The following is a 16,448-nucleotide window of genomic DNA, read 5'->3' as shown; positions in this document are numbered from 1 at the left end:
ACAGGAGAATAAACCAGAACCCCCCACACATACACACACAGACTGTTTTGTTGTCTTCACATCCTTCACAACCATCTGGCAGTTGTTGCCATATGCAACATCAAACTGATGTTGGAAGAGAAAATAATTCCAAATATATACAACAAAGGACACTGGTTCATTTTTATTACTTAGCATCTCTAATTTCAAATATCTGCCGCTATATATCAAACATTGTTGGAGCCTGCCTGAGTGAAAAGAAAAACAATCAAGCAATTATCAAGGTTAAATGAGTCTTGCTTCCAATTTGGAATGTGTTGTTTTTCTTCTCATAACAGCACAAAAGCCTTTAGGCTAGTCTGCTTAATATTCTCCTGTTCTGCAGAATTTTAGATAGGTGGAACAAGCAAAAATGAAAATCTTACTGAAAAGGCAGATGTTTGCAAGTCAAATAGAGCCATCTGAATGTGAAGAACAACATATATAGACATTTTAAAGCACAAACAAACAAAAAATATCCCTTGAAACTTAAGAAATGTAAATAATAGAATTACCTGCAATATATAGACGTAAACATATCTGACTGCTTTCAAACAGGATTTAAATCCAGCCAGAGAAATGTCTGTATTACTGAAGCAGCAGACAAATGAATGTTACTAGTATTTGCATTTGGATCTTGAAATGAGTTTACTGATGAAACCCCAGTCTCTGAGTAAAGTTCTATGTACCTTCTACAAGTTCATACTATAATAACTCATATGATAATTGTCCATCGGTGAAATATGAGTTTAAAAACAACAGCAATGAGGTGGATATTGTCACTGGGTGGTATTTTTATTGAGAGATCCTGGTGTGGATCTAGTTTTAATGAGTACGACTTCAAAGGCAGAAGTTCTGGAAAGCACATTACAAACAAAACCTAAAGAAAAAATATCACAGAACAATAGTAGTAATGTCATAGATATTTGACATATTTGATTTAAGGTATTAGTTTAGTAGCAATGGACCATCAGAAATGCCTGTTCTGACAAGATGACAATTCTACTAACTAAAGTTTAGAGTGGGTGTAATTTTTGTTTGATTTCAGTGCAAACTCAGCAGAGTAGACATTAAGAATCACACATGTCCATAGCAGAGAGCAGACAGATTTTTTCACACCATTTTGCTCAGTGTACAGTAGATGGTATGTATTAAATCAATCTCTTGCTGGTGTTGGACGGGGTGCACTGCCTGTTCTCCATATCCTTGGTCTGTACTGAAATACAATGTCCTGAATTTAAACTAAACTTCCAGAAATTGAAATGACCATTCACCAAAAATATTTTATCTTAAGCTATTACTCAAGACACAATTGACAGTTGCTATCAAATCTAAGGAGAGAAAATCATTCCAGTGACTGGAAATACAGACACAGAACAACTCTCACTATAATCTCATTTAACCACTTTTGGCAACTTGGTGAGTGAAAATATAATGGTCCACAGCAACTTTCAATGTAGATTTGTTTTATGATGTATCATAAATGAAAATTATTCCTGTGGTATTCAAATCTATCCTTTTTGGTTAAATTAACTGTGAAATTATGTTCCTGTAAAGCGGAGGCTCCTGAAATAAAGTGTAAGACACTGTTAACAAATACATCTTGATTCTCTTTTAGTTTCCCAGCTCATTGCCTGTTCTTATTTTCAGTAGGTTAACCAAACTCCCTCTGTGACAAGCCATCAAAATCTGTAACCGCCGGTACGAATCTTAATATTTTTCAAGAGCCCTTTGTGAACTACGTCTCAGAACAATTGCCAGTTAATTAGGCTGATCCCCACAGCCTTGAGTGACTGATAATTGATTAGGTCTGCTCAGTTTCTAGAGTCAAGAAATGGTGATACTGTTGCTCACATTGATACAGCTCCATTTTCATGATAAGCCTTCATTCATCTATACAGTCCTGAAAAGCAAGACCCAGTGTCACAGTATATCTGCTGAACAGGAAAAACGTGTGAAGACTTAGACATTTCACTTGGGTCACACACTCAGATATGAACGACACCTTTCCATTCTGTAAATATATTTATTCCGATGTACCGTGTTCTTTTATTCTAGTCTCATTGCAACAAAATATTCTATAATAGAATCAATATCACAGACAGGCAACTACACTTCTCACCAGAACAAAAAGAACAGATTTCTTTGGGTATTATAAGTATTTATCAATTAGCACTTGATTAAGACCTGAGAATCCACTGATTTGATCTTTTATCCATATAATCAATAAAATCCACTAATCAGAGATTAAAAGATTGGAAGTGCCATTTAAACCCTGAAAAGATCCTGCAGCCCAAGAGAACTGCAGATGACAACCCCTTATTTACATGGATATATGAAACAAAGTAACTCGAATACTACAGTACAATTGCATTATGTTTCAATAATATTATGAACACATGTTCAGGTTTCACAACATGCATTTCTTAAAGTGCTCATGAACCAGGCATAAACTGATCATTCTTAGCATTGGAAGTTAAAACAAGGCCCTGTTTAAATACATTTTTAAGGGTCAGTGCTTTGAAAAATATTCTATCAGCATAATTGGTTTTTCCTAATATAATGTTCATTTCTGTTTAGCAGGATGATTCTGACAAAACTTTGAAGAGCATTTTAAAAGTATGTTTGGGAATACAAAAGAAATCTAGTGTGACAGACACATTTTTAAGAAGTGGGATCTATCAAAAATCTATAGAATTGGTTTAAAAAATATGTAAACAATGGAGTGAGCTGAAAAAAACAAAGAACATTTGAGAAACAGATTAACACAATTATAACTAAAATACATATTAAAAATAAACCTTAGCGTTTATCCTTGCTACACAGTGAAACCAACTGTGCTACCCCACATGTCGTGCCACTCATTATGGGACCAAAGTAATGCTTGAGGTATCTGAAAATTAAAAAAGTGAATTAAATAAGTTTCAGTGATGATTCCTTTTTACAATGTCAATCCATTTTAAGATTAAATACAGTATGTGAAATGCAAATAGCAAAATACAGTATGTCCTCATGTGATGGACTCATGACATGAGTTATTAGTGCACTGTCATGATAATTGAATTTAACATTAATTCATTACATGGCCTGTTGATTTGTTTAGGTCATCATCGCAGTAGATATTTTTACTACTACAGCACAATCTACATCTTGCAAACACCAGGATATCCACAGAGTTTGGCTGTGGAAAAAAAGTTTCTGAATTCTGAAGAAAGAACCACTAGACAATGCTCTAAATACGAACCAGAAAAAATGTTTTTCTTTCATGCACCTTAATAGCCTTACAAATGGACTATTTCTAAGAATTCTGTTTTCATTTTATACTGAATAAATTTTGCCATCTATAGTGATAGCTGTGGAATATAAGTCCAATTTTCAAACAGTTCATATGCTGCCAGTCAGTCAAGTTAGGAGAGCACATCGATCTCTGTTCTCTTCTCCATTATGACTGTAGAAAGTCTGTCAAAGTGAAGTGCTTAAATTCTTCTGACAGTAAGCTGAATAGATCCCTGAAAATGGTATCATCATTCTGCTGTGTTTTGGATCATCTTCCAAATATGGTAATGTGGGAAATTAAACACACGGTTTATTATTCTAAGTCACGGTGTGACTACTCTTAATTCTCAAAGGCCATTTATGAAAGCTTTAGTGTTCTAGGCAGAGTAAGTGCAAGTAGCACCACAAATCTAATGAAAGTTTAATGCAAAGATTTAAAGGGGCTTCAATGCTGCTTGTGTGAGTTGAGCATTTCAAATGTCCTTCCCTGTTTCCATGTACTGTTTGACACTGAGTTGATCATGTCACTTTCATCTGGGTATGATGTGACACCATGGCTTCACTCTTAAATTGAACCCAGGACTGGAATCAATAGCTTAAAGGTCTTTAGCTCAATATTGTATCTGCTATGCACTGATAGCTGTGGGGAATTCAGTCTTAAGCCATTTATAACTGGAAAACTATGGTATGAAGAAAACATGAGCTTTCCAGAAAAAAAAGGTGTGTCTATGTGAAATGTGTACATGTATATATTACAAAATAATCCCATAAAGTGCTTTTCCACTTACTTCATAAAATTGTAGTCAAGATTTTGTTAGCTCTAAATCAACACTGTGCTGATTGGGGCTCGTCAATATAACTGGCTTATTTAATAAATTAGGTACATACTTCATTCCCAATGCAAGTCTGCCCTACGTGAGTTCCACCTGTAATAAGGAATCATTTAGATAGATGTGGAATACATTCTGCACTTCAATCACTTACCATGGATTGTAACACGATTAAGGCACTTTTTTGTTTAAACTAGTAGCATTAGGCATATTTTAGGAGCGCCCTCAAACAATTTTCTCCGTTTCTGTGCAAATGTTATGTTGAATGTCTAAGCAGGCGATCATGGAAAATGTTCCATATCCAATTAACTTCCCGAACATTCGTAACAATTTTTTTCCCTCATTGAAGAGTCAATGAAATAAAACAGTTTGTGCTATACCTATATCACCTGTAAGGTCACCTGTAACAATTCATCCTAAATTAAATTGGCTACCATTTTTATTGCAGACAGACCCTACTGTTACAAAACGAGCAGTGTGTTAGCGGTAGAGCTCGGCGGAGTGTAGCGCCACCCCTTTTCAAAACTATTTTGATCCTTGGAGACAGAATAAGTCAGCGTAAGCGAACTAAAGCAGTTCATCATATTATTATAAAAAATACACGAAATAAAGAAGCGCCAATGTCAATTAAGACGGATTTTCTTTCTATTTTGGAACATCCACGCCCTTTTGTAAAAGATGGTTACTGGTAAACAAAAACTCGACGCGACTTTTACGAATCCTGAAGTATTTACATTCAGGTTAACAATGTCTACATCTAAACAGAGAAATGTGACGACATTTAAAAAAATATTATTCAAATAATATTTGAAACAGTAATGCAGTACATTGTTACTCATCACCCAGTCCTCTAACACACGTTTTAAAGGTACGAAGCTATAGTAGCATGGACGATCAGCCCTCCATATGTGAAGATGTACAGGCCCTGCTGGCATGCACCTGCGAACTCTTGGACTATAGCGGACAAAACAGAAGTGCGTTTAAAATCACGCAGGAAAAAAAAATCGAGAGCAACGTCAAATGCTCATATTCAACGCTCAGTACGTTGTAGATAACGCTAAAGGGGAGGCTAGAAAAGATTCATACCATTTCACTTCTCTTAGGTGTACTTGAAAGGTTACTCCATAGGTTTTTCCATATTTGACAGGCCCTTATCAGACCATTATGATCTGTTGGCGACCGCCAAATGAAAATGGGACTGGTACGAGTACAATGCTAAGAAAATCACCGACTACGTTTTGGGTAAGTAGAGACGATTTAATATTTTCAGTTTTGACTATGCATACATTCATGTTGAATGATATGAAAAAAATCATCAGATTATTTCCATGGTGAACTAAAACAATGCACTGTATATAAGAGAAGTTTTATTAGGCTGACTAAATTCTGTTTTTCTTTAGTGATCTAGCATAATGGTGCCATGTAGCCTTTATGTAGCGTGCTGGTCTGTAGTTGATGAGGGTCCGGGTTCAAATCCCCAGACTACTCTGCGGTTGGTGAGGGCCTGGGTTCAAATCCAGAAACTACCAGCAATCATTTGGACTGTGTGTGGAAATCAGACCACCTGGAGGAACAGACAAACCCCAAGCAGACAGCACCCCAGGAATTACAAAATAATCACAAAGTGATTTTGAACCCAGGGCCTAGTGCTGTGAAGCAGCAATCCTAACAACAGTGCCACTGTACTGCCTCAGAGAAACAAATTAAACTGAAACCGAAATGTTTTCTACAGCTGTCTCTCCTCTTTCACAATGCTTCTCTTTAACTGGTTAGTGCTGTTTGTTTCCCCATAATGGTAATCATGTGCGATACATACTATTGTGAAAGTGTGACAGAGCAGACAGCTACAAACACAGCAGAATATTTGTTTTCCTTTTATATAAGGATATAAGCCACTACACAAACCTACAGAGTTTTCTGGGAACACTAATCCCCCCCACTCCCTCTTGCTATATGATATTTTGTATTAAAGAACTTAAGCAAGCTAAGTTTCTTTCCTTTACTCTTTTCTTATTGAGACCCTCTCATATACTACTTCCCACTATGTCTATTTGGACAAGTGACACCACCCTTGATGAGACTATTTCACAGGAACATATTTGGAATATTCGTTTGCAAGGTGCTAATGACCTATTTCTTCTTTGCTGAACATAAGTATAGTACACTTAAAGTGCTGGGGTGTGCTTTCAATGACAGTGGGGAAATAGAGTAAAAGTACAAGGAATGATAGCACTAGCTGGATATAGAACTGCAGAAGATGAGGGATGTTCTGGCTTCAGAGGAAGTACTTTTTCTTTACAAAGTACACAATGTACTTTGTAAAAAAATATTGTTCTGACTTATAAACACTTTAGGATTAATAGACCCTTGCTAAGCCTATTTGGCGTAATTCAATAAGTGGATGCATTTCTTGACAGCTCTGAATTCATTGCAATAAAGTAAATTGAGGCAAGAATATGAATGTGTGATTTGAGATGGGATTCTCTAATTCAGCAGTGTGTTTATCCTCTCTGAGTCCTTGAAGTTTCTTAATATGCTTCATTTCTTTGGTGGAAGACAAATCAACAAAACTGTTGACTTTTTTGATGCATCCCAATTAAGTTTTAGACTGATAAGTCAGCTAGCAGAGTAAATTTGGTGTCAGAAGATAAAAGGGCTGTTTTATTAATTATTTGGGGTGCAAAAGAGTTTTTAACCCATAGCAAAAAAAAAAAAGCTTGAGATTAAAAGATTGTGAATCCAAGGTCTGACTTTTCTACTTTGGTTTATCAGGATCTCTTTGGCTTAAAGGTACACTAATTAATCCTTCTCAGCAAATGATAAGAACACTTTTGATTTGCAGTTTTCAGTCTTGATTATTTTTTATCTGCTTTGGAATATCACAGATTTAAATTCCTTCATGGTTTAGACACTTAGCAGGTATTTATACAGCAGTTTGTCACCCACCAGTCAATGCTTATTAGATATTTTAAAATAGAAAATCTATGTCAGGAAACGGACAGACAGAGTTGTTTGCCCTCAAGTAAAATGTTAATAAAGTACTAGTATCTGCTTCACTTTACTTATGTACAAGCCCTGAAATTGTGGCAGTTGTTTTTAGCAATGCAGTGCTCCATCCTACTGTAAGTTGTTGTTCTGTGAGCTGTTCCATTTTGCTATATTCATCATACTGCAGGCTTACATGGCTTATCTCATTTCTGTTAATTCTGGTATTGGCAAGTGACTCATTGCAGAACAGGGCGAGCAATTGTGCAAATAAAGCTGACTCCACAGGGTACTTCAAGAAAGGATTGAATAAGGTTCTTGGATCCTATGAACTGGTGTTAAGTAAACAAGGTTGACAGGCTGGGTGGCTTTCCCTTTTTAAAGTTCAAATGAATGAAAGAGTGAAAGCCTGAAATGCTTATACAGTATTTTGCTGCAGCTTGTATAATGAACAATTGGCCTAAAGAATTTTCAGTTTCAATTATTAATTGTTGGTTAATCTAATAAGGGGTCTGAACTAAGATTGCCAAAGAGCATCTGGGTTTCTTTTCGGCAGGACCAATGTGATCACTCATGTTTGGACAGGGGCTGCTAAAACACAATACTGCTCAATCAAAATAGCTATGATTATAAAAGAAACATGGGACATGGAAATGAATTGATGCACTTTTAGGCTCAATCACTGATCTGCTCATAGTTTACGTTATAAATATAGTTGCTCTTGACTGGATATTACCATGTCATATGATCCAAGGGCTTGCCTGGTCAGGTGGCACTACCTCTACCGTGTCTGATGTGATTTCCAGGAAACAGAAAAAGAGGGTGATCTTTTCAGAAATCAATTGAGTGAAGATTAGTTATAGTACTTGGTATAGGTTTTCAAAATCCTGAAAGGCATTGAAATTCCACGCAATGAGCAATGTTTCAAGGAGCTGGAGACGCACGTGAAAATGAAGTTTGTGGAAGTGGGAGCCAGTTCTCTAACCACACTGATGGAGTTGACACCATCGAATCCTTTAAGAAAATGGTTTGAAGGAATTCTGGGATTGTTTAAATAGCAGTAACTGAATAAGTAAGATGAGCTGAACAGGCACCTCACGTTTGTAATTGTTCATATGCTCTTATGCTCTTCTTACATTGTCAGAATTCACCACATCTTGTTATCTGAGTGAAATTCAGACTATGCCCTGCTACTTGTATTTTTCTTATATGTAGTTAATTTACTGAGTGCTACTTAAGATCCTAGATCTGTGCAGGAAAATACTGGTACTAGTTCAGGTCTTAGTTTTTGCTAACATTTAATTTCTTTCACCCACGAAAGTGCTATGTGTGAGCATTCGAGTTATGATGAAAACTAGTCACATAAAGAAATTTGTATACATCATTCTTTATTCAACAAAATTAGACTGAGCAAGAGCTGAATATTTTTGCAAGGCACCGTATGTAAATACAAATAATTTAGGTTGAAAGAATAAAAACGTGTAGTGCAAGCATTGTCTTTGGAAATGCCTCAGAAATAAAAAGGGAATTTCCAAAGGGAGGATTGTTTGTCTTTGTATTCTGAAAGAAATCGTGTCCCTATTGGGAAACATCTACATCTTACATAGATGCCTTAATGTTCCTGCAAGAAATTGTTCTCTTCAGTTTGTTATCATTTATTTCTTGTCCATCTATAAATAAAATGCCTACCTCTATCTTAGCAAGTTAATTTCCCACTTCACTGTACAGCTATTAATACTGCTCTGAAATACAACGATTCTGTGCTATAAGCCAGGGTGTTAGTATTTGACATTTCTGGGAAGAGGAAAGTGTATACGTTTAGAAGCGCATTTGTTTGCGCATTTGATACTTTCCTGTTTAGAAATGATGCATAACTGTCCTCAAGTTTTAATGCTTCCAAAGACAAAGCAGTATTTCCACACTAAAGATTATGCGACAGAAACTGAATCTCAGGTGATCGTGGACCGGGGTGAATTAGATCATTAAAAGCAGTTGTGAAAATGGATTTACAAAACCATTTTTTCACTCTAGACTCTTTGAAACGTAAAATTCTCTCTCTTGGTATCGCAAAAAATCAGCTCTTCACCTTTTCCAAAGCACTCACCCACACAATTTGCTCTCTAAAGCGAAAGCAGTTGTGTAACTTAAGAAAATAATGTCATAATAAATATCTTCAGCAATTGTCAGTGGCTGCAACTAAAAAAAAAATGTAGTGCCGGTGGTGTTCTAGTTTTAGTCATTCCGCAGAGAATTCCCAGTTGTTTTTTTCTCACCAGTTTACTGTATAGTGATTTACAGTATGTTGTCACCGGTAGCTAATATTTTCACACTAGAATTTTTATTAATTTTAGATGCACATATAATTAAGGCTCCAGGTCCGCCACCACCTTGAATTGGATGAAGCCATTAAAAAAATGATAGATGGATAAAATATTAAAAAGTATGTTGATTTTAACTTATTAGAGTTCAACACTCTAATAAGAGTGCTGATTGTCAACCTGTCTCAATAAGAAATATTAAGAGAGGACACAACATTTCAGCTTACTTCTATGCACTCTAGGTTTATACTGTATCCAGACATGCAGTGAGCAATATAGCATCTTAGTGAAGTAAGGTGCAGCAAGGTTTCACAGAACTGAAATGAAATGAAGCTCGGTGGTGATGCTGCACTTGGAACCGAAGAATGACAACAAGGAGGAATGAAAGAACGAGACACAGAAAATGAGAAAAGTAAGGATGCAGAGAGAGGAGAATTAATTATGTTTTCATTATTTTAACTTTTATTTCTAAAAAAACTTGTATTTATATGATAGAATATAGAACATAAGAAAGGTTACTGTACAAAATGAAGAGATTATACTGTGTTTCTCATTAGGTTACTACTAGTTTACTAATTTAAGAATCTCATTCAGCAAAAGATCCCTGGGTGTTTTTCAGTCACTTACTGCTCTTTGTGTAAAGAGGAGCCTCTCTTTCTCTTTCTTACTTTAAACTTAGAATTTCCTGATTAAATGACCGAAAGAGTCCACCCTGCCTCAGTGAATTCAGCCACCTCTTTACTTTCTTCGATTTTCCAGCCTACAAAGTGCACAATACTGTACATAATGTTTTTAGAGTTGCTTTGAATATGCTTTTGTTTTAAGACAATAAAATTCTCTGGTGTGGAAAAAAAAACATACATTTAAATGAAATAAACATAAAATATCCTCCTTTTGAGTTCAGTAGCTAGAAAAAAATTAATTATGGTTTAGCTAAGAATTCAATTAAGTAACTAAGCAGACAGTATTATAGAAATAGGTGGTCCTAGTCAAGAGGAATATAGCATCATTGTGCTATTAAAGTTTTAGGCAGATAATTAATATTCTACATTGCATTCCCTTGAATTCCCTCTATGTATTAATTAGACATGAAGCAACAACAGTGTTTTTGGCACTGACCTTACACAGGTCAGTGGCTAGACAATGATTAGCCATATCACTGAGGTGTAACAACAAAAGCAGCACAGGACAAGCTCCTGTGAACTCAGATGTCAGCTGCAGAATGAGAAATTAATTAAACCTTTATATTATTTCAGTATACAGTTGCTTGGGGTGTAGGATTTTATAGGTAGCAGCTGTTTAGTATGTTGGGGAATGAAATGTAATATGGGATTCTTATGGCAGTATTCCACATTTGCAATTATTTCACTTGTTGTTATTTCACATATATTTTTTAGAATACTTCCCGCCTGTAGCGTCAGACCATACTGCATATCAGCTTAGGCCAGGACATTTGTGCCCTCTCATACCTTCTTTTATTTCCTAAACCTGTTACCTGACTTGAATAGAACTCTTTAGATGCTTTCCGTTTCAATAAACAGAATTTAGTGATTTTGAAGAAGCTACATTTTTTCCATGTATCTTGAAAACTCTTCTAGTTGTTTATACAATATACCTGAAAAGTTATCAACCAAAATTAGCTCCATTAATATCATATCCGAAAGATGTTCAGAGTTTCAGCTAATGCTTCCGTGGCTTGTCTCCCTAGCCTCGTAGCATGGCGGTTGAAGACCTACACTATGTCTGAACCTCTTTTAGGGGGTAACTGCTTCCTGTTTTCTTTAACCTTTACAATTAACCTGGAGAAATCCCTGGTGAAACCAGTTTTGAAGCCAAACCCAAACTGGGGGAAAAAAACCCTTCCCTGCCTGACTTGGTCTGTAACCTGCTTGTGCCTCATGGGAATCCCCTGTCATCCTAATTTTAAGTGATGGGAGAGCAGTGATGCATTTCTCCTTTTTCCCCTTAACCATAAATGAAATCTAACTCATTGTTCCATTTTAACAAACGGGAGAGCCATTCCGCTTCTCGCTGCAACCCTGTGAGACACTCAAACATTTTACCAAGTATAAACTGAGTCCCTAAAACCAGTCTAACTTCACACCTAGCTGATCTGACATTTAGACATTCAGTGTGCTGAGTCTCCGTCTCGTGTGAACACCTGTTCTTCTTCTCTCCCTATAACAGTTGCTCCATTAGAGCTGCTCCTACAATAGACTGGGAGAGAATCCCTGCATTTGAAAGCTAAAACAAGTTACTAGCTTACAATTAACCACTTGACTCAACTCCTTTGGTATTTTGTTTTCAAGTTCTCCAAATTTAATTTCAGTATTTTAACATTTAAGCATAGTAATCAGGCTGATGTGAAAAATTTACCAAAAATGCATGCCATACTTGTACAGAAATAAAATAAAATTATTATAATGATAATTTATTTTTTGTTTTGTTTGTTTCGAATTTCAAAGCAACAAATGACATTTGAAAATGCAAGTGACAATTTACACAGTTCTTTCCTTACTATACCTAGTAGAGACTGGAATATACAGTACTGCAAGCTAAGCAAATCAGCTGGCACGCTGTCGAATAACATTTTATTGAGGCCTTCATGTTCTATAAAAATTGCAGAGAATATTTGAGTTTGTTTCAAGTTTAGTCCAAGTCTTTCTGACTCATTCAGCATTTACTTATTTGTTTTTTTTTCCTTTTCTGTATTAAAACTCTTCCAAGACAGTGCATTGGCAGAATACTAAAGTATCTAATTTATCATTTGAAGTAAGGTTTTCTAGGAACTGCTTTTCGTAGTACAGGAGACAGCTTTATAGTTAGTTACAAGTCTCTAATTTTAATTTATGTGAAACTCTAATGGAATAGAGCCATTTATATTTCTGCATTCAAACTGTGTGTGCTGCTTTTCATTGATTTATTTATTTCTCATCTGCTACATTAGCAACTGCGTACATTAAAATTGATTGCTCTCTCTCTTTTTTTTTTTACAACAGTGTCTCATTTTGTGACAAATTGTAAAACAACTGACATCTCGGGTGGACTTCTGTCGTGGGGGAAACTCAGCAACTCAGATTCTATGAAAGTCCCAAGATGTACCATGAAGAGCTGAATATTGCATTGAAGAGGTGAGAATAATCCCTCATCTATTACTTGAGTTGATTTCAAGAAATGCCTGTAACCCAAAATGTTCTCAAATTCCCTTCATTTCAGTAGAGGGAACAAAATGTTCATTGACATTAATCTTTTTTGTATATTGCAGTGGAGCACAGCTGCTGTTCTGTCCTCTGGTATCTCATATTTTATAATTGTTCTTCCGAAAACAGATCTGTTTGAGGTTACTTTGTCAATATTAACCTCTGTGGCAAGTTCTAAACAAAATATTTAAAGTACCTCTAGCAAGCATGTAAAGGCCCAGAGATGAGGGCAGCCGAAGTCACACTATTTGACAGAAACAACTTATTCTTAATAATTAAGTTTGAGGAGATCAGTTTGGGCCATCGGGTCACATTGTCCAAACAGCAGATAACAAAAAGTAGGGTTTTTGGGCCTTCTTAAGTCTTGATATGATGGGTACAGTATGTCTGTCACAAAAAGTTGTTCACAAGCATTTCCCCTGGAAGAAAGGTAAAATAGAGTCCGTTTAAATTACAAACACACAAGCTAAGAGAAAAACAAATTCCAGTGGAAGCTAAAATAAATAATATTATTTTTCTCAGAAAGTATCATATTTCTGAGAGAGTCAGCGGTAATTGGAAACATTTAGACACTGAAAAAAACAAAGTGTTAATTAACTAATTAAGTATATGAGATAAATAAATTAAATCATTATACTAATATTAATGTTTCTTAATATACTTAAATACAATGTGACCTTGCGACCAACAGAATTCAAGAGGAAAACAAATGGATAATTATTAGGAAAAATAATTGAAATTAAAAAAACATCCAACACCCTGGTTGCATAAGTGTGTACTATTTGTTTTACTATTGAATTTTGTTGGTTGCAAGGTCCCATTAAGATGAAAACATGTCTGACATGATTTATCTTGATTTCTGGCTTTACATCACAAAAAAAATGCAATTTCAATAAGGGTGTGTAGACCTTTTATATCCATTGTAAGTATAAATAATCTGTATTTAACTCAGGTGTTTACCAAAAGAAAACATTCTCATGGTTAGCAGTAACAGGTGTAACAGATCCTACAAAGCATTTCAGACAAACAAATTTCCAGAGCCTGATGATTAAGGACCCAAGCAATGTTATTCAAGGCCTTTGACAAAAGTCAAAACATCAACCACAGGACAGTGGTAATACTGACTGAAAAATTGCTTATTGTAGCACCCATCTGTAAAAGGATGAAAACTGAACCAGGTAATTTTAGACTTGTCTGTATGTCTTACTTCTATTACACAGATGATTATGGAAATGATAACTCAAACTAAACTAAGGGATCATGTGTATAGCAGCACGATTCTAGGGCATACTCAACAGGGATTTAGAATAGGCGAGAGATATGGAAGGTCTTCCTTTAACTGTCTTAGATTTTTCTGAAAAGGCAACAGCAGTAATGGTTTTAAAAAGAGCATAATGATATGGTATATTTCGATTTTATGATTACTTTTGATTATGTTCCCCATAAAAAGATCTTAAATTGCAGGTGTTAGGAATCCAAGGTAATGAATGTTTTTGACTGAGAACCAATTGGAGAATAGAAAAAAGTGTTTAGGTAAGTAATGTGCTGTGGGCCAATGCTCTTTTTTGATAAATACCTGGGGTCCAGACTCTGGTATAGTTAAGAAGCTAGTCAGGTTTGCAGATGATACCAAACCAGGATTAACTTTATCTACAAAGAGAAGTGACAAAAGAATATCAAAACGATTTAAACAAAATTTAAGACTGGCAAACTCCTGGTACACGCAGGTAGAAGAAACACAAATTATAAATACTGTACAACACGGGGCAGTGACCTTGAACGAATCATTTATGAAAAAGACGGATGTTTATATTGACACATCATTTTCATCATCTAGATAATCTGGGGAAACAGCAGAAAGGCAAGCAGAATGTTAGGATATATAGTAAAAAGCATAGGACTTAAGTCAAGGAATATTATATTAAAATAGTACAAAGTAAGACCTCATTCAGAATATTCTATGCAATTTTGGATGCTACTGTATATTACAAAACAGATATTGCTGCTTTGGATTCAGTCCAGCGAAGAGTGATACTGTCCTGGGATTAAGGGAAAGTCCTACATCTACAAGGCAAAAAGACTTATACAGAGAAGACTGCTGGGCTCATACAGTACCTAGGTTGCATGGTGGGTGTGGGTTCAAGTCCCTGTGGCAGTAATTGCTCTTGTAGCTCGTGATGATCCCTGCGATGGACTGGTGTCCAAACCAGGGGGGAAGAGCTGTGCTCTCTCACCTGCTTAATGGCATGGAAACCAGAATAAACTCTGGCCTCATGTGCTGATGTGGCTGGGATTTGAAATTACCAATTTACAGAGAAGACTATGAGAAAACCCAATTCAAGTCTTCAAAATCCTCAAAAAGCATTGACAAAGTCGTTTCTGTGGACTTCTTTGTGATCAGCAGTGAAACATGAACCATAACACTCAAGTGGAAATTAAGCGAAAAAGTGTATTAAGAACAGAGAAAAAGGGGCACTCTTTGTCCAAAGTGTTTTGGGAGTCTGGAATAAGCAATCAACCATGCAGCCAAGTTGTTGAAGCTGATGTTCTGCCTTCCTTCAAGAAACATTTGGGTGAGAACCCTGAATCAGTTATCTTCTAGTAAGCTGGCAATCTCCATGGACCAAAAGACATCCTCTCATTTGTAACCTTTCTTTTGTTCTTCACAATGAATGAATTGAACTTTTCTGTGGACATTTTTGAAATTGTGTATTTGTTTGTTAAGGTGCAATCCATAAATTAATCGAATATTATATTACAGCTTTATAATGTTTTCCCAGGTCTTCTGTTTCTCCTGAAACCCAGGCAACAGGGGAAAGCTTCAGGTGGTGAATTTCTTAGATTTTGGCTCAAAAGTAAACTTTGCACTTTAAATTTCTAAAAGGAGCTAAGTGACCATGTACCGAGGTACTTCTCAGGAAAGAACTATCATCCAGTATAATCTGAATAAAAAGGTATAGTTAGATTTAATGAACCATGTAATTCAGAATCATATATAAGCACCTTAAAGATAGGATGCATGGCACCAATCTATTTGAAGAATCTTAACAAAACCCATTAGAATTCCTATAGTCTAAAGCTTTCTGCATAAATATACAGTGTTCATTGAATTTTGCTTAAACTATCCATCAGACAGCCACACACCTAACACTGAGCAGATAATTAAAAAGTGGAAGAAAAAGGATGTCACTAGACTATTTCACTACAGCACTTGTTTGTCTAGAGTTATTGATGGGCTCATAAATACAGATCCTCTATTCTTAATTTACTGGTACTAAAATATCTTTATATTCTCATTACACAGTGAAAATACATGGATTTCTCACACATATGAGTACTTGGATTTTTTCATAAACAAATTGGATGAAAGTAGACCTTAAACTAATATTGCTGGCACTTGAACATGTAAAAGAAGATGACATAAAAATCATTTACATTGTAGGGATATCTCCAGACCTCTGTTTGTCTGGAGTTCCTGTCTTTGTGGAAACATTTTATCAGATTTCACCCCCACATTGATAATACATAATACATACCCACACATGCATTATTTAAATGCATTGCTCTTCTATGACATGATTGTACAGTTGCAGACTAGTATGTACAGTACTGGAAATAGAAGATGTTTTTGGTTACCATTGTGCTTGTGTAAGAGAAATGTGAGACTGAGACTTTGAATGAATGCACTGACGTTTAAGAACACGATCAAAGATAGCTATGGTTCAGGAGCTTGGAGTTAAGGTGTTTTTTAAGCAAATGCTTTGTAAGTATCTAAACATTTAACTTTTTATTATTCCTCTTATAAGAAATAATTTCTTATA

Source organism: Atractosteus spatula, chromosome 2 (genome assembly GCF_055471065.1).
Source record: "Atractosteus spatula isolate fAtrSpa1 chromosome 2, fAtrSpa1.hap1, whole genome shotgun sequence".
Classification (NCBI taxonomy): domain Eukaryota; kingdom Metazoa; phylum Chordata; class Actinopteri; order Semionotiformes; family Lepisosteidae; genus Atractosteus; species Atractosteus spatula.
This window is presented reverse-complemented; position numbering follows the sequence as displayed.